Raw genomic sequence first — 21,325 nt, 5'->3', positions numbered from 1 at the left:
GAATGGTATGAAGCGATAAAACGAACAAGGATGACAGAAAAATTTAAAGAAAGAAATGTTGCACATAATTTATCAGAAGGATAGACCGGTTACTGCTATAGCTTCACTTGAGCAAAAAGGGCAGAGAAGGTTCCAGGTGGCACATCAATAGGACTAGATGGTATTCTGATTATGTTAAAGGGACTATGCAACGAATAAAAAGTCACTTGTAAATGTTTTCAATGCTTAGAAATGATGCTAAGAAGCATTAACGCAAATTATGAGTCTTCGGAAATGAGCCGGCAATTTATTATAAACTTTTAAAAACCGTGTTTTTCAAAATTCGCAGGCCGATTGGTGTACTCGTAGTGACCGATTTTGGAACTAAAATCGTGGAACAAAGACGTCACTGTACCATGACGTCGTCAGGCCACCACACGCTATCATTCGCTGGAGCCACGACGTCACGGGCACACTTCCGGTACAAGCGATTGCGGGTCGGTAGGCTGGAAACGCTGATTGGCCCCCAAAAAGTGACGTCACGCCTCTAACGTCATGGTCACGTGTTTTTAATGACGTCATGTCCGGTTGGAGACAGACACATTTTCCTTAGAGTTTTCTCAGAATTCCCCACGTTTGTGACAGCGTGCGCGGGATAAAGAAACGCATCTTTACCTCCACCCACCCAGTTCGACCACTTTGCCCAGCGGGGTGCAGTTGAAGAACCCTTGCCTAAATGCTCCCGCCATTCACGTTTACCCCCCGCCTCCCCCCCCCCCAAACTACACTTTCCCGAACTCGGATGTTTTGTCGCCTTTTTTATTTTTATTTTGTGTGTTTGTGTTTGCATGCACAGTGCACGTGTCTCTACTTAAGCTAACTGCGCCTCTGATTCCGCATTGACTATTCCTGCCGAAGAGGCTCCAGGGAAGTCTCCTGCCATGTCCGCGCTTTATTGTTTTTTTTACTCGTTTTGGCCAGAGGCACGCGAGTACACGCATCTCCGCGAATCCGCCACCGTCATGTTTCTGTACTCGCCGCCGCTCTGCCTTGAGGGGCGACCATTCTCCCCTCCCGCTCCTCGTTTTCCTTTTTTTCTTTCTCTTTTCTTTCTGCACGCTCCCAGCGGCTTTTCGGTGGACAGGGTGCGACAGCGCGTTTTCTTTTTCTATTTATTACTCTTTCTCCCTTTTCTAGTATTTTTCTTTTCTGCCCATCTTCTTTCCAGCACCCGATTGCTTGTTGCTATTTTCATGTGGCGGACATGTGTGCCAATTACAACTCCTCAAGAACGGGAGGACGATCGCTGTAACTTCAGTCTTGAGAAAGGACAGGCTCTGTCCGAAACGTCGACTCAAAATAAATCTGTCTAAATGAAGCGTCTCTCAACTTTGCATATATATAATTAGTTACCCTTGATGTAGTGTCTCTGTACACAAACATACCGCATGATGATGGCATCCGATTCTGGTCGCATCCTATGGAAAACACAAAAACGATGATGCTCCTAGCCAAATTAAGTACCATCGCTGCACTTACTGATCTGGTCCTCAAGCTCCACTTTTTTGAATTCAACAACTCCTTTTACCTACAAGCGAGTGGTACCGCTATGGGAACGAAAATGGCCCCAAACTATGCCAACATATATATGCATAGCATTGAATCGGAGTTTATCCGCTCATACCCAACAAAAACGGCTTTTTACAAACGCTTCCTAGACAACATATTCATGGTATGGACGAAAACAGAGGACCAATTCATCCAGTTTATTTCAGCATTTAACAACGTACATCCAAACATCTGTTTCACACACCCTTACTCCACCAGTCAAATTAATTTCTTGGACGTCTCACTTCGAATGGAGAAGGGTACCTTAATCACCGGTGTCTATAGAAAGCCCACGGATAGGCAACAGTACCTTCATTAGAAGAGCTGCCACCCACGCCACTGCAAAACTTCAATTCCATATTCCCAAGCCATCAGATTCAAACGGATCTGCTCACGACCAGAAGACTTCGAAGAAAATTCTAGCCATATGCGGGAGGTTCTGAGGGACCAATTATCCGGCCTCCATTATTGATGATGCCGTTACGAAAGCGGAAGCAACAGATCGTAATGAAATGTTTGGGGATCCCCCATTAGCAACCGCAAATGAACACCGCTCTAATCTTGTCTTAACCTTCGCAAACAACCTTCCTAATGTCAACAAAACTCTAAAAAAAACATTTCAACATAATCGAACAAAACGATCAACTGTCAAAAATTTTTCCAACAGTTCTACAGGTTACCTACAGACTACCAAAAAACATGCAAAATTATGTAGTTCACTCTACTGTCAATAAGTAAAACCCTGTGGTTTGCCTACCTTGCAGGAAGAATCGCTGTCAAGTTTGCCAGCACATGCGGACAACAACACTAGCTCAAAGCACACACTCTAGCTTCAAACACTCCATCCGTGAAAACTTGAACTGTGACAGTAGTAACGTAGTGTGATGACCCCCATAATGCGCAGGTCCACACGGGACGGAGAGGCAAAGAGACACCGTATGGCTCAGTTTAAACAAACAGGTATATTCAATAATTACACATGATTAAGGTTATACATCAGAGGCTGGGGCGTCCGAGCTTACGTGCCGACGACTTCATGGGGGCGATGGAGTGGCTCCGGAGTTGGGCTCGAGCGGTTGCTGGCAGAAGCTGCACGCCGTCGGGCTTCGGCGCTGAAGGCCCTCTTGGCGAACGATGTCGTCCTCAGCTCAGACTGGACTGCATCCGTTTACATGTGCTTTTAAGCACTTGATTAACAAAGGACTAAGGGCGGTCATTTCCAGTGGCCCGCCCAAAGCATCAATTCTCCAATCCAAAATAACATGCGAGATGGGGACAACCCCTTGGGTTGGGCTTAGCCTCGAACCCAGAGTCTGTTAACAATACAAACTAAATAAACAACAAAAACGCCACCACTCTCTCTCAAGTGAGAGTATACACAGGCTCTCTCTTCGGAGCCAATTCACTAGCGCCTGTCTTTCCACATTCTTGGCGAGTACTGCCTGTCCGCCATGACAGGTGTCCGTCACGGCCCTTCTGGGAATGCGCTTTTGTTCACGAGGCACGGCGGGAAGCTGTGGGTGCCTTCCCGGCGATAGCCCACGTCGAAAGGGGAAGGAGGGAAAGAATGTTGTCTTCGCGGTAGCGCATAGCGTCGGCTGTGGTACGGCGCGCTCTGGCCCGCTGACAGCTCCCTTATCCTGGAATGTGCCCGGGAGGGCCGCACCTGGAACGGCCACGCAAATTGGGGAGGATAAAGCCTGTTTCCCCGCGGCGGCGGCGGCGGGTCCGGTTGTTCTGGTCGTCACTCAAAGAGCATGGCTGGGTAATTGATGATGCCGCTGTCACGGCGGCGGGTCCCTTCGTTCTGGTCGTCACTCAAAGTGCATGGCTGGGTAATTGATGATGCCGCTGTCATCTGGGTCTTCGTCTACGCCGCGCCGTGGAACGCGGAACCTCGCAGCACACACAAGGAATGCACCTCGCAGCACACACAAGGAATGTCACACTCGCTCACCCTCCAGAAGAATGTTCTCCGAACATTTGAGTCCCTGCAGCTCCCCTTGTCTTTCTGAATCGCCTCGCACAGTGCGTCCGACAAAACACTTTTCGCTGCACTCAACACCACTGCACAACACCAATGCCTCCGCTGTCATAACTGGCGTCTCCAGGGGCAGCACTGATCTTCTTTTACAGATAAACATGAAACTCAGCACCCAAGCCTCTCCTTTCTAGTCCAAACTGGACGAAATAAATTTACCACAGTTACAAAGGAGCTCCCACTTCTAGCACGATCACGGCACAGACAAAAATATAGATAATGAAAGGAAGTAGGGCAGGTTCTGCATGCGCTCCGCATGCTCTCCTGTGAAGGTGTTACTTAATGACAGAAAGGTTTAACTATTAACTCCGATAACTTAACACATACGCATATAGCAATGTTATGAGCTGCGGCATTACACAATTCTAACCAGTTCACAACTCCGCTCTGTTTACGCCATTAGTCCGACTTAGCTTTCCGATTTCGCAGCGGATATCGGCCTTCATGAGTCATACTAAGTAAGTCTGTGCCCCTTTGTCTGCTTTGGGACTCGCGAGGGCTCGTGGCAGGAGCCTCTCCTGGCGTTATCTGCGCGGCAACCTCGCGCGCTTCTTCTTCTAGCAATGCATGAAGTAAATCCGGTGGCATTCCGGCCGTCACCTCGGGCGCCTGCCGAACAAATGCAGGAGAGGGCGTTTCTTGCGAACTATCTGCGCGCTCCGCTTCACTTCTGTCCCCATCAAAATCCGCGTTTTCCCTTTCCTCATTTCGTGAATACTGAACCGGTGCCGACTTGAGGCGATTTGCGTGTATCCTTATCAAACGCCGGTTCACGTCTCGGACTCTGAAGTTTACCGGAGAAAGCTTCTCGACAACCTCGCACGGTCCTCTCCACTTCGTCTGGAACTTACGAGCTAGCCCAATCTGCCTTTGGCAGTTTTCAATGTACACGCTGTCCCCCACATCAAACGGCGCGTCTCTAGCACTGCGATCGTGCACCTCCTTCCTGCGCTTCGCCGCTTTCTTTAAGGACTCCTTTGCGATGTCCCTCGCCACTTGCAAGCGCGATTCTAGCTCAACCTTATAGTCGTCCAGTGAAGCGTATGGGACACGACGGGGGCCCTCTGGCACTTCACTAGGCTGGTCCGGGTCTCGGCCGTAGAGAAGAAAGAATGGCGATTCGCCCGTGCTCTCGTGTGCTGCGGAATTGTAGGCAAACATTGCATACGGGAGCCACAAGTCCCAGTCCCGCTGGTCGCGCGAAACAAAATGCGACAGGAACCCGGCCACGGTTTGGTTCAGTCGCTCCACCGCGCCGTTGCAAGCCGGATGGTACGGTGTTGTCTGCTTCTTAGCGATCTTAAGCAGCTCGCAAACTCTCCTCATTAGCTGCGACACGAAGTTCGTTCCCCGATCTGTCAAGAGTTGCCTCGGGGGTCCATGTCGGAGCACGATCTGTTCGACAAATGCTCTTGCAACCGTGTCTGCCTTCTGATCTGGGAGTGCTACCGCTTCCGCGTATTTTGAAAGGTGATCGACAAATACTAAAATGTACTTGTTTCCGGAAGTGGTCGTGGGCAATGGGCCCAATATGTCCATACCTGTCCGCTCGAAGGGAGCCGAAACCTCAGAGAACGGCTGAATTGGAGCTGGTCTTCGTCCCTTGGGTGTTTTTCTTTCGAGACAGGAATGACACTTCGCACAGTAGTCTCTAACATCCTGTCGCATGCCACTCCAAAAGTACAAACGCTCCACACGCCTGCGTGTCTTCGCTACGCCAAAATGACCGGCGCATGGCGCATCGTGAAACGCGCGAAGAACCCTTTCTGTCCACGACCGAGGTATGACGACTCTCTCCCAAGCGGTTTTCTCTGGTCTCCCTTTCCTGGTTGGCCTCGTGCGCCGACACAGGGTGCCGTCTTTGTCAATGAAATAACCTAGCTGTTCGGGGTCAGACCGTGCGTCCTCTAAGCTTTCGATTATTCGCTTCAGGTCCGGATCTTTGCACTGCTCTGTGCGTAATTCGGCGGGGTCGACTACGGGGACAAACTCATCTATAGCTGCCACGGCAGCTGTGCGGCTGAGTGCATCAGCATTCAGATGCGTCTTTCCTGACTTGTGCTCAACTTCAAAGCAGTATTCCTGCAGGTGTAGATTCCATCTAGCGAGTCGCGAGCTAGGGTCCCTGACACTCATCACCCATTTCAGAGGATGGCAGTCTGTGACTAGCTTGAATTTGCGGCCGTAAAGGTAGCATCTGAAGTGCTTTACTGCCCAGACAACGGCGAGGCACTCCCTTTCCGTAGCTCCGTACTTTTGCTCTGTGGGGCTCAGCTGTCGGCTAGCAAAAGCAACGGGATGTTCTTTGCCCTCGGTAACCTGAGATAGCACGGCACCCACTGCGAACTTTGACGCATCTGTGGCCATAACGAAGGGCAAATTAAAATCCGGGTGGCGCAACAGCGGTGCACTCATTAGCTTCCTTTTCAGGGCCCCAAAAGCATTCTCCGCGTTTTCGTCCCAGCGAAAGGCGACATTTTTGGCTGTTAAGGCGGTGAGCGGCTTAGCGAGCTTGGCGAACTCCTCTATGTGCCTTCGGTAGTAACCGATCAGGCTGAGAAACTGCCGGACCTGGCGGACGCTAGTCGGGGATGGAAAATCCGAGACACACCTTAGTTTCTCAGGGTCCGGTCGCACGCCGTCAGCTGAAACAACGTGCCCGAGGTATTTCACCTCGTTTTTGAGGAATTGGCACTTAGAGGGCTTCAGCTTGAGACCCGCTGCTCTTAGTCGCACCAAAACCTGCTCAATATCGCGCAAATGGTTCTCAAAACTGTCACTGTATATGATAATGTCATCCATATACACGAAGCACAGCCTCCCCAGAAGACCTGCCAGGATAACATCAGCGGTTCTCTGCCAGACAGCAGGGCTGTTGGCCAGACCCATCGGCATTCTTTTCCATTCATAGTGCCCTGAGGGCGTGTTGAATTCCGTTTTCTCGGCATCTGCCGGATCCATTGCTATCTGCCAGAATCCCGCCGCCATGTCCACTACCGTGAAGTACCTGGCAGAGCCCAGCTGAGAAAGCGTCTCCTGTATATTGGGGATGGGGTATGGATCGATGCGAGTTACGGCATTTAGTTTGCGGTAGTCCACTACCAATCGATACGAGCCATCTGGCTTTTCCACCAATAGTGGTGGTGCTCCCCAGGGTGACTTTGAGTGTTCGACAATGCCGCGATCAATCAGGTCCTGCACCTGCCGCTCCATCTCCTCACGTTGGGAGTAAGGAATCCTGTACGCACGCTGGTAAACGGGCGATGAAGTGCCGGTTTCTATCCTGTGCTTTATAACGCCACAGCAGCCCAAATCCAGGTTGGACGCGGCGAATACCTCCGAGTAGTCGTTCAGCAAACCAGCCAGAGCCTCCCTCTCCCTGGATTTTACGTGAGAAAGATCGAACGACACCTTTGGAGCAGCCGAAGGACTAGCATGCTCTACAATTGCGAGTACCGTATCGGTGGGCTCACGTTGCTCTATCGCAGAGGTGAAGAAAGCCAATGTTTTGTTCTTGGGAAGGCTCAGTGGCTGCTGGCTACAGTTAACCACCCGTAGGGGCACTCTGTGGGCGTCATTAACTGTCACGAGGCACGCGGCTGCCTTCAGGCCATTGCTGAGAGAGTCGACCGGCTCAAGCACTCCCACGGCGCCGCTCTATACATCTGAAGGCACAAACGCGTACAAAATGTGCTCCGACCAAGGAAGGACGACCGCCTCCTCGACCAGCCGGACGGCAACCCGCGAATATACCTTCTCCAATGATCCCACTGTTTGACGGGTGTCAATATCGGTAATGCGAATCTCAGCCCCTCTCCTGTTCAAAAACGGAACTTTTGAGCCGCCCGCATTAACCTCTTCCTCAGAGAATGAGACTACTACCTTCCCTTTTCTCAAAAAATCCTGCCCTAATATACCTGACACTCCGTTTGGCAGAGACACCGTGTCCGGGCATACGTAGCAGGGGTGCTCCAATGCAATTCCGCCGAGAGAGAAGTGTAACCGGTAGAGCCCACTTATGCCAAGAGGATCCCCCGTTATGCCTACAAATTTGGTTGCCATACCACCAGACGCTTCCAACACCTCGCGGTCCCCCTTCCTTCGAAGCGTGTTAAAACTGCTCTCCTTAAGCAATGTCACCTTTGACCCCGTATCTATCAACAATTCCATGCAACAACCATTTAACTTGCAACGCACAACAGGGCATGCCTCGTCGGCCACACAAACTACCACCACCTCATCATCCACTGCTCCCTCCCCACGCTCCTCAGGCTGGGGAGGACTAACTAGTTTTTTGTCTCGGTATCTGGAGCCCCGCTGTAGGCTTGCTTAGGGCGTGTCTCGCCTGCTTCTCTTTGTGGCTCCCCACGGCGCACGTTTTGGCAGAACCTGGCGATGTGTCCGCGACCCTGGCAAGCGAAGCATACGATTTCTTCAAAATCTCGCATACCGCGCCTGTAGCTTTGTGGCGGTCTCCGGTTTCCAGCGAATGAGCGCTGTTGAGCGCGCGCTTCAACCTGGCGTTCTACCTGCTGAGATAGCAGCTGTTCTAAGCGATCTAATCGCTCTGTCAAGAGAGCAACCTCAGGGTTGAGCACCGCTCTCTCTATGACGCGCACTCTCGCTGCGGCTGTCGTTAACGCCTCATTTCGTTCCTCATCCAATGCGGCCTCCACGGCTTGGTCGAAATTGCTCGGCTTGCGCGAGAGCACGAACCGGCGCACGGGGTCTTGCAGACCAGCCACGAACAAAGCGGTCATTTCCTCTTTAAGTATATCCTCCGCGTATTTCTTCTTTAGCTGGTCTCCTTCCTCCTCCCTGCTTAACGTATCGCGCGCTAAGCGCTGAAGCCGCGACGCAAACGTTCGCACGTCCTCCCCTACCATCTGTCCGGCGTCACGGAACCTCTGTACTCGCACGTGACGTGGTTCAGTGTCGAAATGCTCAAACGCGAGCTTCTTAAATTCCGCAAATGATTTTGTGGATTTTACTTTTTCGTCTCGCCATGCAAAATCATGAGCAGCTCCTGCCATCTTACACCTCGCCATTCCCAGCATTTGAGCATCGGACCATCCCCCCATTTTCCCAATCTCTTCTAGCATGGAAAAGAAATCGCAGATTGGAACCCCTGTCTTATCTCCCGTAAACGTCGGAATGACGCTTCCTAATGCCAGCATGCTTGCTCCGAGCGACGGCTGTGGAGTGGGAGCTCCCTCAGATAAAGACATTTTTTTTTTCAAGCCCTCCAGTGCCTCAAGCCTCTCAAATGGGGGTAAAAGTCCCACAATCAGTCCCGTGATTCCCTTTTGATTACAATTTTGAAGTCATGAATGTCACAGCATTCAGAGGACATTTGCTTTTGAGACCCCACTTCTGACACCAGTGTGATGACCCCCATAATGCGCAGGTCCACACGGGACGGAGAGGCAAAGAGACACCGTATGGCTCAGTTTAAACAAACAGGTATATTCAATAATTACACATGATTAAGGTTATACATCAGAGGCTGGGGCGTCCGAGCTTACGTGCCGACGACTTCATGGGGGCGATGGAGTGGCTCCGGAGTTGGGCTCGAGCGGTTGCTGGCAGAAGCTGCACGCCGTCGGGCTTCGGCGCTGAAGGCCCTCTTGGCGAACGATGTCGTCCTCAGCTCTGACTGGACTGCATCCGTTTACATGTGCTTTTAAGCACTTGATTAACAAAGGACTAAGGGCGGTCATTTCCAGTGGCCCGCCCAAAGCATCAATTCTCCAATCCAAAATAACATGCGAGATGGGGACAACCCCTTGGGTTGGGCTTAGCCTCGAACCCAGAGTCTGTTAACAATACAAACTAAATAAACAACAAAAACGCCACCACTCTCTCTCAAGTGAGAGTATACACAGGCTCTCTCTTCGGAGCTAATTCACTAGCGCCTGTCTTTCCACATTCTTGGCGAGTACTGCCTGTCCGCCATGACAGGCGTCCGTCACGGCCCTTCTGGGAATGCGCTTTTGTTCACGAGGCACGGCGGGAAGCTGTGGGTGCCTTCCCGGCGATAGCCCACGTCGAAAGGGGAAGGAGGGAAAGAATGTTGTCTTCGCGGTAGCGCATAACGTCGGCTGTGGTACGGCGCGCTCTGGCCCGCTGACAGCTCCCTTATCCTGGAATGTGCCCGGGAGGGCCGCACCTGGAACGGCCACGCAAATTGGGGAGGATAAAGCCTGTTTCCCCGCGGCGGCGGCGGCGGGTCCGGTTGTTCTGGTCGTCACTCAAAGAGCATGGCTGGGTAATTGATGATGCCGCTGTCACGGCGGCGGGTCCCTTCGTTCTGGTCGTCACTCAAAGTGCATGGCTGGGTAATTGATGATGCCGCTGTCATCTGGGTCTCCGTCTACGCCGCGCCGTGGAACGCGGAACCTCGCAGCACACACAAGGAATGCACCTCGCAGCACACACAAGGAATGTCACAGTAGTATGCATGCTCGAGTGTGGCGATTGTCAGATGCAATACATTGGCCAAACAGAGAATTCCTTCCGAATTAGATTCAACAACCACCGCGCGCACACCAGATCTCTTCCTCTCCTCCCCCTGTCGAAACATCTTTCCCAGGAAGGTCACGAGTTTCACAAACTAAAAGTTACGCTGCTACAGAGCGGCTTCCAAAATACCCGTGAGCGTGAGCAACGAGAGTCATACTTTATATATCAGTTTAATACTGTGCAGGCCGGTATAAATGAAAACCCTGGTACTCTCTCCGCACTTCAGAGATCATAGTCCTAGCCCTACTGAAATTCACAGCACCCGGACTGCATCGCCTGAGGTCATGCCAATTTGCGTGCTTGCTTCCACATGCCGCCCTTCTCCTCCCCCTGCCAGTCTTTCTTGCTCATGACCAGAGAAAACAGTTATGAGAGCAAAGCATATTGCCTATTCCCTCCCTCAACTTTTATATTTTTTATATATTTTATTTATTTATTTTTTCCTGCTTTGCAGATAATAGAGCGTGATGCTCCATATAGGGCAGTAACCCATTGCAATAACGCACACTTGGGCGATTTCGCGCCTTCGTTCCCCATTTTCTTTCTGTTACTCTCCCCTCTCTCTCAGTTTTTAGGAAGGAGCCCTCTTTTTATCTCCGCGACGGAAGGCGGGCGGAGGCACCTTCGACGCATCTTCGCGTTTCGTAACTTCACTTAATTGAGGTCTCCTTCGTTTTAAAATTGCGCTCGTGGCGGGAGGCGTTCCGGAACGACGCTGACCTCCGACGCCTCGCGATTGCAGAAGCATCTATAGCTTTGCGCCGGGATGCAGGAAACTCAGGCGCCAGACGCCTCTAAGTAGGTAGAAAACAGTGCCTTCCACTGGTTCCATGGTATTGGTGGCTGATCCGGGGTTTTCAGGAATGTACGAGGGGGCGTAAGATCCCGTGAAACCCATAGTAAGGATTTACCTCGTCGGCACGTTGTTGTATTGTAGATGCAAGATCGAACGACACACCGGAGGGAGCGATGTCATGCTGACGCCAAGTTTCCTCCGACCCCCCCCCCCCTCTACTTTTCCTGCGTCACGTATACGCGGTGTCAAGCAACATGCATGTGACTGAAACTGAAACTCTGAAGAAGAGAAACTGAAAGTAAGAGAACTGAAACTGAAAATAAGAGAAGAGAAACTGAAACTGCCGCACAGTTCATTACCTGATGGACACAACATTATCACGTATTACTTAACGTCTTCATAAAACCACTGTTTGTTCGTCTATAACATTAGCAGCAATAGCATATGTTTGCTAGTAATGACACCCAGGTAATGAACATGATTTACCAACTTAAGTAGTGTTGGTTCTGGTGTAACGCACGAATAATTTACAGACATGCCTTTGTGTATACGCCAGAAATTAAATTGTGAAGCAAGCCTTGAAACTGCCTACCTGATGGACACAACAGTATCACGTATTACTTAACGTCTTCATAAAACCGCTGTTTGTTCGTCTATAACATTAGCAGCATTATCATATGTTTGCTATTAATGACACCCAGGTAATGAACATGATTTACCAACTTAAGTAGTGTTGGTTCTGGTGTAACGCACCAATAATTTATAGACATACCTTTGTGCATACGCCAGAAATTGAATTGTGAAGCCAGCCTTGAAACTGCCTGTGCATTCCTCATAAAAAAAGGAAAAAAAATTATCTTGCTTTCATAGCATGCGTGTCATCTATATCAGATGTGATTGTAATCTTGAGCTATAACTTGAAATGACCCATGCTGGCTGCCATGAAAAATCACTTTTTTAATTGTTCAACAAACCTCATAACTCATTTATGTCACGAAAGGAATGAAATGCTTCACTTATGTCTCATTGCTTTGGTACAGTCACGGTTTATTATGCAATGTAAAATCTGATTCAGGAATATTTTGTTACTTGTTGCATGGTTTGTTCCTGAAATTCAGCACATCCGCTAGTGTTGCGTTCCCGCGTGGTTTTCTTTTTTGTTAATTGAGTACAGATGAATAGCCACCGGATTCTTCGCCGATCGCCCAGTGTGGGTATGTGCGATCTTTTGATAGGGTAACAACAACAGCAACATTGGCCAGGCTATCAGCTTCCGCAAGTTAGATTCACGCAAGCTCCGCGTCAGGTTGATCTGATCTCCTTGCAACGAGTTGCTGATACGAAGGCTGACCCCGTCTTCTATTACGATCATATTTACCCGTTCCATGCGAAACATATGCCCGCAAATATCCTAAATGGTCTTCTTTCTGAACACCTACACAATTTTCCTCATCATACTGTTCTCTCCACTGATGCCTCCGGCAGCTGTGAGAAGGCGGCGATTGGGATATATTCGCAGGATCCGGCTTGGAGCTATTCCGTTCGTATCCCTGATTATACTTCTAAATTCTTCGTAGAGTTTTTGGCTATTGGTTTGGTTCTTCTCAAAATTCCCAGACATGTAGCAGGGGTTCTTATTCTTGCAGACTGCCTTTCAGTTTTAGGCTCTCTCCAAAACTCCGGAAAATCTTTATTGAATCGGCCGTTTAGGTTTTTTGTTCCGTGCACAGTGCGTGAGATCCGCTTTGTCCGGGTACCTGCAGGCATTCGGGTGTCCATTTTAACGAGATGGCTGATTTATTGGCAAGGTCAGCTCTCAGCGCTCCTGTAATCTTAATCTATCCCGTCCCTCACCTCATTCTGTTGGAAACTTCACGTTTCCAGTGGTTCCAACATATTTCAGCCAGCTTGAGTGATCCGTTGCTCAATACTGTGAATTTTCACCACTTAAAGTACCCATGGGATGTCCGGTGGTGTAAATCAAGGCGTTTTGAGGTGTCAATGACGCTTCTGCGATGCAGAATCCCTCACTTAAATTTGCACTTACGCAGATACGGGTTCCCTGCGACAAACCTTTGTGTCTCATGTGGGCAAGTTGAAACATTAGACCATTTTCTCCTCTCTTACCGGCGGTTGTTCAAGGAAATTAGTATTTGGAGGTCCCTCTTCCAGTCTCTTCCAGTTCTTCTCTCGTTCGGTGCGAGCGCCAAGGAATTCCCGTTAAGCAGTGTTTGTGGCTACTTTCATGATTACATAAGTGCAACTGATCGGTTACCTTGTTAGCTGTATACAAAATTCTGTCTCATGTCCGAAATGCTTGGTTCTATTCCTTGTAATTCATATTTCTTAAATTTAATTGAATTTTCCTATCTTTATCTTGATTCAGTCTTCTACGCCGCCGCCTCACGTCTTTTTTCCCGTGCAAATACTTCATTGGCAAATCTCCACTGTACCTTGGCCAATCCCCCCGCGTGGGTATGTGCCATATTTACTGAGGTGAAGAAGAAGAGTGTGGACTACAAATACTATCTGTACTTGTGCTCTATGTGTTTTTTTTTGTCTGTTTGCAATGTAAGCCATTACTAGGTGGAAAGGCATGCACGTAATGGACATACCCTGTGCACATGAATGCGGAAAGCTGGCCATGGTTGTCCAAGCATTGCCAACAAAGCAACGGGACCTTCAAGAAACAGGATAGGGTTGTGACCCCTCACATGCAATGATTTTCATACAATTTGAAAATGTGGCAATTTACAGCAGTCCAGTGGTTATATTGTTGCAAAACAAGCCAACTCATTTAGGCGGAAACATTTTTAGAGGCTGCCAAAAAGGAACATGTCAAAAAGTTACACATAGCATCCTGTTTCATTGATGTTGTTTATATGTGTGGTAAACGATATGAACAAGCATCTCTTTGTTGGTTAACTGCTTTGCTATCCACGCACTGTCATGCAGTACATACACAATCACAGTTCAGTGGCTGTAGAGCGGTCTGCAACCAGTAACTTGCAACTATACTATGCAGCAAGCTTCTTTGCACGGTATTTGTTATATTTATCGAACGATGAGATGGAATTGGTATGGCTATTTCTACACAGTGCATTTCCAAAAGACTCCTTTCTGCCATACTGTACTTTTTACCCAAAAAGCTTCCTACAGAGTCATTTAAATTGCTACGTATAAAGATGTTTGTAGCAGGTGTGTGGGCCCGAACATAAAAAAAAAGTTTTAATTTTCCTTAATTCTTCAGTATTCCTGATTATCACGACATGGGCATCTATATGTTGGTACAACTTTTTTCAGGCATTACAACTGATGTACCGATGTGTTTGGTACTAATTCATCTTCAGACCTTTCATGTCTGTCGGGTAAAAAAAAATACGAAATAATGGTTGGCTGCATTAGTTTTCACTGAGATAACTAGCACCACACAGCATGCTCTTGAAATTCCTCTAGCTGTCTGTAATTGGCTTCATTGTATAGCTTCATACTTGTTTAATTTAAACTCTGCACACTGCTCTTTTCACCGCACATGGCGACATGGCACGCGGAGCCCCGTGGGAATGGGCGAGGAGGATTCAGAGGTCGGCTGCTACTTCCCTGGAATCCAAACACAGCTATAGGCACCTGCAAGTCACGGTTAATTTCGGAAAGGCAGCTTTCCCCGCTTCCTTTCGTCGTCTTGTCCGTCGTGCGTCGCGTGTCGCGGCGAACCCGACAAAGGGTAGGCCATCAACCCCCCTTCCCCTCCCCCTCCCCTCCTGAAGCAGAGGGAAGATCCCACAGATAGTTTCCTAGATAGGTCCTTTTTTTCCCTGCGGTGAACGAGGGGTGAAACGACAGGCCCAAGCAGTGTGAGGCAACGTTCTCTGTTCATTCTAGAGACGCAAGCTTACACTGCAAAATGAAACCTTGTCTTTCTCTTCCAAATGCAATTTCATTTCATTTTTACAAAATGCAAGTTACATACTACAGAGATGCAAGGGCAAAAAGCTGCTAAAAAGCAGCTTGACTGGGCCCAAGCGCCTCTGAAATGGCAGTACACGACAAACGCACTTCAAGCAAAAAAAAATATTTACATATACGTATAAAAAGCATTAAAAATGTTTACGTGCTCTTAACGCAGCGCTATCCACGTTCTTTTATTGATGACGCCATAAGCAGAGCTTCAAATCTGAACCGTAGTCTAATACTCCAGGGGCACCGAAGAGATAACCGAAATGATTACACTACAAACCTTATTCTCACATTTAACAGTAACGCACTGAACATAAACAGAATTCTTAATAAGCACTTTAATATTCTCCAGCAAAGTCCACGACTATCGAAAATATTTACATGCGCACCCCGCGTGATTTACAGGCGTGCCAAAAACATTCAGAACCATCTAGTCCACTCCAAGGAACACGAAACCCCAAAATATGGATGCCAGCCCTGTAGTAAAGATCGCTGCAAAGTTTGCAAGCACATCAAGACTACGTGTTCCGCAACTAGTACGAGGTCAGTTTTCCAGCATTCAATCAACGGCAAGTTTGACTGCGACTCATCAAACATTATTTACCTTCTTGAATGCACTGTGTGTAACCAGCAATACATAGGAGAGACAAACACTGCATTCCGCATTCGATTTAACAACCACCGAGCACACACCAAGTCTCTCCCCAATCTTCCCCTATCCAAGCATGTAAACTCAGAAGGACACCCATTTGACCAACTAAAAGTAACAATTATTCAAGGGGGCTTCAAAAACAGGCGAGAACGTGAACAACGTGAATTCTATTTTATCCACAAGTTTAATACTATTCAAGAATGTCTTAACGAAAAGCCTGGTATCCTTTCTTTTATTCACGACCTCCAAACAAAATAATACTGCACCTCTCGTTAATTGGCTAACTCAGATATACCCTTTATAACTCCTAGTGTATATCCCAGGCAATCATACCCCTCCTTACTTACACTATCCTGCCTCGTGCAGTATTAATAAGCTTTGACGTTCTTTCCTTACTTTTTTCCGACAATTTGAAATCTTTGTACACAGCTAGCCCAGCCCTCCTCCACTACAACCAAGTATTCCCGACGAAGTCGGTTCAACGACCCGCCCAGGGAGAGGGGTGCACCGTTCAGTGAAACCTAGTTCTTACACATGTGCTCGTTAACGTAGCCCACTCCTTCCTTAACGTTCTAGCCCTCGGCTCACCGGAAATTAGTGAGACCCCCCCAAAAAGCGCCTGGTTTGGCCTGTTCGTCGCTGCCAGTGTCATTTGCGCAGCGGCGCCTCTTTGGCCACGCATCTGCAGCGGCGCCCATCTTTGTGTTTGTGCATTTTGTTTGTCTCTTGTTTGCACGTTTTGCTTTCGTACGCCTGTGGTTGCCGCGCTGCCCATATCGCGGGCACCGTCTTCCTCTCCCTTTCTCTCGTTTCGCCATCTCCTTTTTTTACCCCGTCCTTCCTTACTAGAATAGTTCCCCTTCCCCTTTTTTTCTTTTCTTTCTATTTTTTGCTTCCTCCCCCAATCTTGTCCCTGTCTGCTCCCCACACCCCTATCTTTATTTTTTTTACTTTTTTGTTCAATTTTTTGAACAGCAATGAAAACAATGAGCATGCATGTTCACTAACAATAGTTTACAGACGCATGAAAACAAAGAGGAGACCCGAGAAAAATAAAGAGAAAAGAAACACTCAATAGGCATACATGGCACCGGCAGACAACAAAGGAACATTAAATGCAACCTGGCTATATATTAACAAAATACATTTTTAACTCGCTTGGTTTAACACTATCCAAAACTTTGTGCTTATTAAGAGTGGTCGGTAAATTGTGTTCAAGCGTTTGTAGTTTATAATTAATTCGAAAATATGGAATATACCAGAGATCGGTATTTCAGGTGTAGAGTCGATTCGAAGCGGTCTTTAAATGTGTAGTGCGTATTAAGAAACCTCTATATGCAGGAGAAGAATGGTAAAAGAACCCCAAAATGCGAAAAACATATATATGTTCAAAACGAATGATGTTATAATTTCTAAAAGCAGTTTGCGTTGGAGAGACAGATAAGGAAGGTTTGCAATGTAGCGGATCATTTTCTTCTGCAGAACCTGTATTTTTATCACATTTGTTTTTGTGGTGTTGCCCAAACAGAGTTACGGAACCGAAAAGAGCATGATAAATTTGAATTTTCATGTGAGTGGGAAGGAGCCATCGACATCGTGTTAGAACACCTGCTACTGAAGAGAGCTTTTTGCAAATATTTTCCACATGTCGATCCCACCTGAGATGCGACGAGAAAGTAACTTCAAGGATTTTGTGGCTGTCTACAATTTGAATTTCTTGACCTGCGTATTTAGGAGCGCGTTGTAGTTCGACTGGCTTGTTCCTTGCACGGAAAATCGTTAACTTTGTCTTTGTAGGGTTTATTTGTAGGCAATTAGAAGAGGACCAGTTCTCTAGTTTCGTAAGGATTACGTTGCACTCTTCAATTAACTTGTTTATGTCGTGACCAGGGATTAGTAAACTGCTATCATCGGCGTATATAATAAATTTCGCTTTGTCATAAATATGACCAATGTCATTTATCTAGATGTTAAAAAGCATCGGGCCCAGAATGCTGCTTTGAGGCACACCATTTCGTACCGCCAAAAAAGAAGACTGATGGTTGTGGATATAGATAGATTGTTTTCGATTTTGCAGGTATGATTTCATGAGGTCTAAAGGTGTTCCACGAACTCCGTTTTGAGAAAGTTTATGAATTAAAATTTGATGGTTTATGGAATGGAAAGCCTTACTAAAATCAATGAAGAGTCCGACAGTGAGAATACCTGCTTCAGTGTTTTGCAGAATACATTCCTTAAGTGATAACAAAGCCGTTTCCGTCGACTTTCCCCTTCGGAAGCCAAATTGAGCATCAGACAGGATTTGTTTTGCATTAAAAAAGTTCACTACACGGGAAAAGATTACTTTTTCCAAGCCCTTTGAAAAGACTGGAATCACAGATATTGGTCTATAATTGGACACTACATCTTTATCTCCCCCTTTAAACACAACTGTCACTCTTGCTTTCTTCATTTATTCCGGGTAAACTCCCGTTTCAATTAACAAATTGAAGATGTATGCAAGCACAGGTGCAATATATGATAGTACATATTTGACTGGTTTTATCTGAATATTGTCAACATCTAAGGCTTTGCTATTATTCAAATTCATAAAGGTCTCATTGGTGGGCTCAAGGAAAAGGCTTTCGAAAGGGCTACAAGATGAAGGAACTTCAGGTAGATGCATCATAGGTAAATGGGTGGTTAAGAAATTGCTGTTTAAATGGCCAGCAAGAGCCTGACCGGATAATTCAGAGCCCTTATAGATTATTCGTTGAGCTGGCGCATTTTTCGTATTGCGACGTAACAAGTTATCTACAACACAGTGTCTGAATTTTTCATTCTAACATCAGAGAACAGTTTTTGATGATACAGTCTTAGCACGCTTAAGCTCAGCATTTAGATTATTTCTTGTTTTTTTTAATAAGAGATTCAAGAGAGCGATTATTTAAATAGGCATGGTACTTGTTTTCGCTCTTTATCATTCTTCTGAGCTCTGGCGTGATCCATGGTTCTCTTATTCGTTTAGACTGCTTAATGTTCTTTATATATTTCTACAAAAACCTTGATAAACGCTGAATATGCATTATTTGAGTCCTATATAGAATAACTAGGACTCCCGCCCAAAACCATTTCAGCCTATCTGGGTACCTCCAACCTTTTTTATTTGCGTGTAACTCCAGCCCCTCTTCATATTTGTTATTGTAGCCGCTATTGTTTCTCAAGTACCATCTTGATATTAGCAGTTCCTAATTCAAGCCTTCTGCAGGGTTTGAAGGACCTATTTAATTGGAAATGAGAACACGTGCACAGGGTGGAAAGCGTGTGATCTGCCAGGAAACACTGAGGCGGCCCCGAGAAGGGCCTGTATTAAGGTTGACAGCCGTTTTGTGCCTCTTGACTTGGCAGCGACGACACAGCGTGTGCGGTCCCCATGTTTTTGCCACAGCTGTCGAAGCAATCCTCGGACACGACCATGACCTTCGACATCTGATGTTTTTATTTAAAAAACACATGGACCAAAGTCGTGCTGTTTGCAGTGCGATCGTCATGTGGTTCCACTGACGGCGAACAATCATCCACCTACCCCGGCTCTTTGGACAGATTCAGGAAACGACTGAAAAGAACAAAAGTAACGAGCAAACAAGTTAGAACGCAAAGAAACGAAGGCGCTCTACGCTAATGCTGTAGCGAGGTCTAATATGTAAATTTTCACGGCTGGCGTTGATTTCTACAAAGCGCGGGCAGTCGCTACGGAAATAAACAAAGGCGCACTGGAGCTGGGTAAGTCTGCAGCTACAAGCACGAGTTTTTTTGTCTCTAGCGCCGATTTCCACACCGCGCGATCGTCATAACTTTTCTTGGACTTGCTGTTGAAGCTGACAGCGATCATAAAAATTAAGGCCGCCGACTGTAGTGACAGAGGCTTGCCATTGAAAGGAACAAAGCCGTGCACTTTGTCAACCAGGCAACGAGGCCTAGCGCGAGTTTTAGATCCGACTTGGACAAAGCGCGAGACGGCGCGTGCTTCTAACGCTTGCCGACGCAAAGAAACAAAGGCGCGCTGCGCTGGGATAATGCTGTAGCGAGGTCTAATATGTAAATTTTCACGGCTGCCGTCGATTTCGACAAAGCGCGAGAAGTCTCTAAGGAATTAAACAAAGCTGCACTGCACTGGGTGAATGCTGGACACTTAGGCCAGACGCGATTTCCACAATGCGCGAGTCGGAACTTCTGGACTTACCGTTACAGCTGATAGCGATCCTAAAGGGCAGATTGTAGTGGCAGAATTATCGTGGCCACTTTTACCCTGGACTTGCCACTGGAAAGGAACAAAGGCGCACTGGGGTCGATGCCCTGGCGTCTCGCCACGTGGTATCGGTCCGCGGCAAATAAGGACAGCATCGGCTCGCCAGAAGCATCTAGGAAACGATGCTGCAAAAAAAGTTACGTTACAAGTGCCGCAATTTGGCGAGTTCTGCACGAAAAAACTTTCGAAAACGTTGTTCAACCCTTACCTCGTGATTGAGAACGTGCACGCCCGACAAGCGCTTCATCGTGGCTGTCAGACGGCGGTTCAGAACGCGACGCCGGCGGTCCTCAAACCGCACCTTATGTGGGTCGTCGTAATGGAGTTGCAAAATTTTGAACACCAGCACGACGTGCTCCTGCAGCAGGAAAACGAGGTCCTGGAATGCGCAAGGCATGTAGGTAAGCGGTATAGCACTTCATGAAGCGAAATTTGAGATAAAATGCGTACCTTTATGTCGCTGGCGATTTCTCGCGGGTCAGCGCCTTTTGGGGGTCGTCGCAATGTCGTGGAAGCAAGAACTGTGCAGAAATTTCAGCTGGCTGCGCCGACGAGCGCACCACGCAAAAAAAAAAAAAAAGCCATACCTGGACAGCTTCCGAAACGCGCGCTCCGCCCCCTACGCTCAGGAAGAGAATGCCCGCAGACCACGCACGCCCGGCGGCCGGCCGGCCGGCCCTAGCGATTCCCTAGGCACTCTAGGGACAGGCCGAGAGAGGCGCGGCGACCCCACATCCGGTTGAGAACGAGGGCGAAGCGAAAAAACGTCACGCAGACACGCATCCCACCGACCAATCGGCGTTTCCAGCCCACCGACCCGCAAACGCTTCTGCTCAGGTAGGCTGTTTTCATTAGTCACATTAAGTGTCGTCATTGGGAGAGTGAAGTGGGAATGGGAAGCTGCGCGAAAATCGAGTTGAGGGCAGCATTTTGTTTGCTTGTATTTTGAAATTTATTCATTGAATAACTCCCGTTCCTATGCCTCGATTCTCGTAATTCTTTTTGATTCAGCATCTGTAAGACATAAAGAATCCATCTGAAGCGTAATCGGCATCCATTCAAGCGGTGTTTCGCAGCCCCTTTAGCATGATTCGCCTGTTTTTTGACGTCCGCCAGCACTGCAATTACTATGCCGCAAATAGCTTCCCTTTACCTCAAAAACCCTATTTTTAAAAATTAGTGATCACCTTCCCTTAAATGCCTCGTATAATTAATAGCCCAATATGAATGCTTTGTGGTGGTGCGACAATAATTGAAAGAGCCTTTAGATGGGGCATTTAGGAGATCCTGGGAGGTAAGCCAGTAAGGGCAAAATTTGTGAGATGCACCTATATCAGGAGAAAAAGATTATGAATGTCGTCGTGGAAGAGGCAGCATTTCCATGCAGAGTAAGATTTTGAAACTTCTAAGTGACATGTGAACCATGATACACAAGCCATGATGAATACATTCTGCATGCCAAAATTAGAGGTGAGTAAATAC

The 21,325-nt window shown here is 47.7% G+C and overlaps 1 long non-coding RNA gene across 1 annotated transcript; it reads right to left on the bottom strand.

Moving 5' to 3' along the window:
- Positions 1 to 19,098: 19,098 nt before the first annotated feature.
- On the bottom strand, positions 19,099 to 20,150 carry LOC144134704 (uncharacterized). Its single transcript, XR_013315220.1, has 3 exons — positions 20,052 to 20,150; positions 19,778 to 19,968; positions 19,099 to 19,150 (listed from the first exon to the last, which is right to left on the bottom strand). It is a non-coding gene; the product is annotated as an uncharacterized LOC144134704 (long non-coding RNA).
- Positions 20,151 to 21,325: the final 1,175 nt, after the last annotated feature.

Source organism: Amblyomma americanum, chromosome 5 (genome assembly GCF_052857255.1).
Source record: "Amblyomma americanum isolate KBUSLIRL-KWMA chromosome 5, ASM5285725v1, whole genome shotgun sequence".
Taxonomy (NCBI): domain Eukaryota; kingdom Metazoa; phylum Arthropoda; class Arachnida; order Ixodida; family Ixodidae; genus Amblyomma; species Amblyomma americanum.
This window is presented reverse-complemented; position numbering and strand designations above follow the sequence as displayed.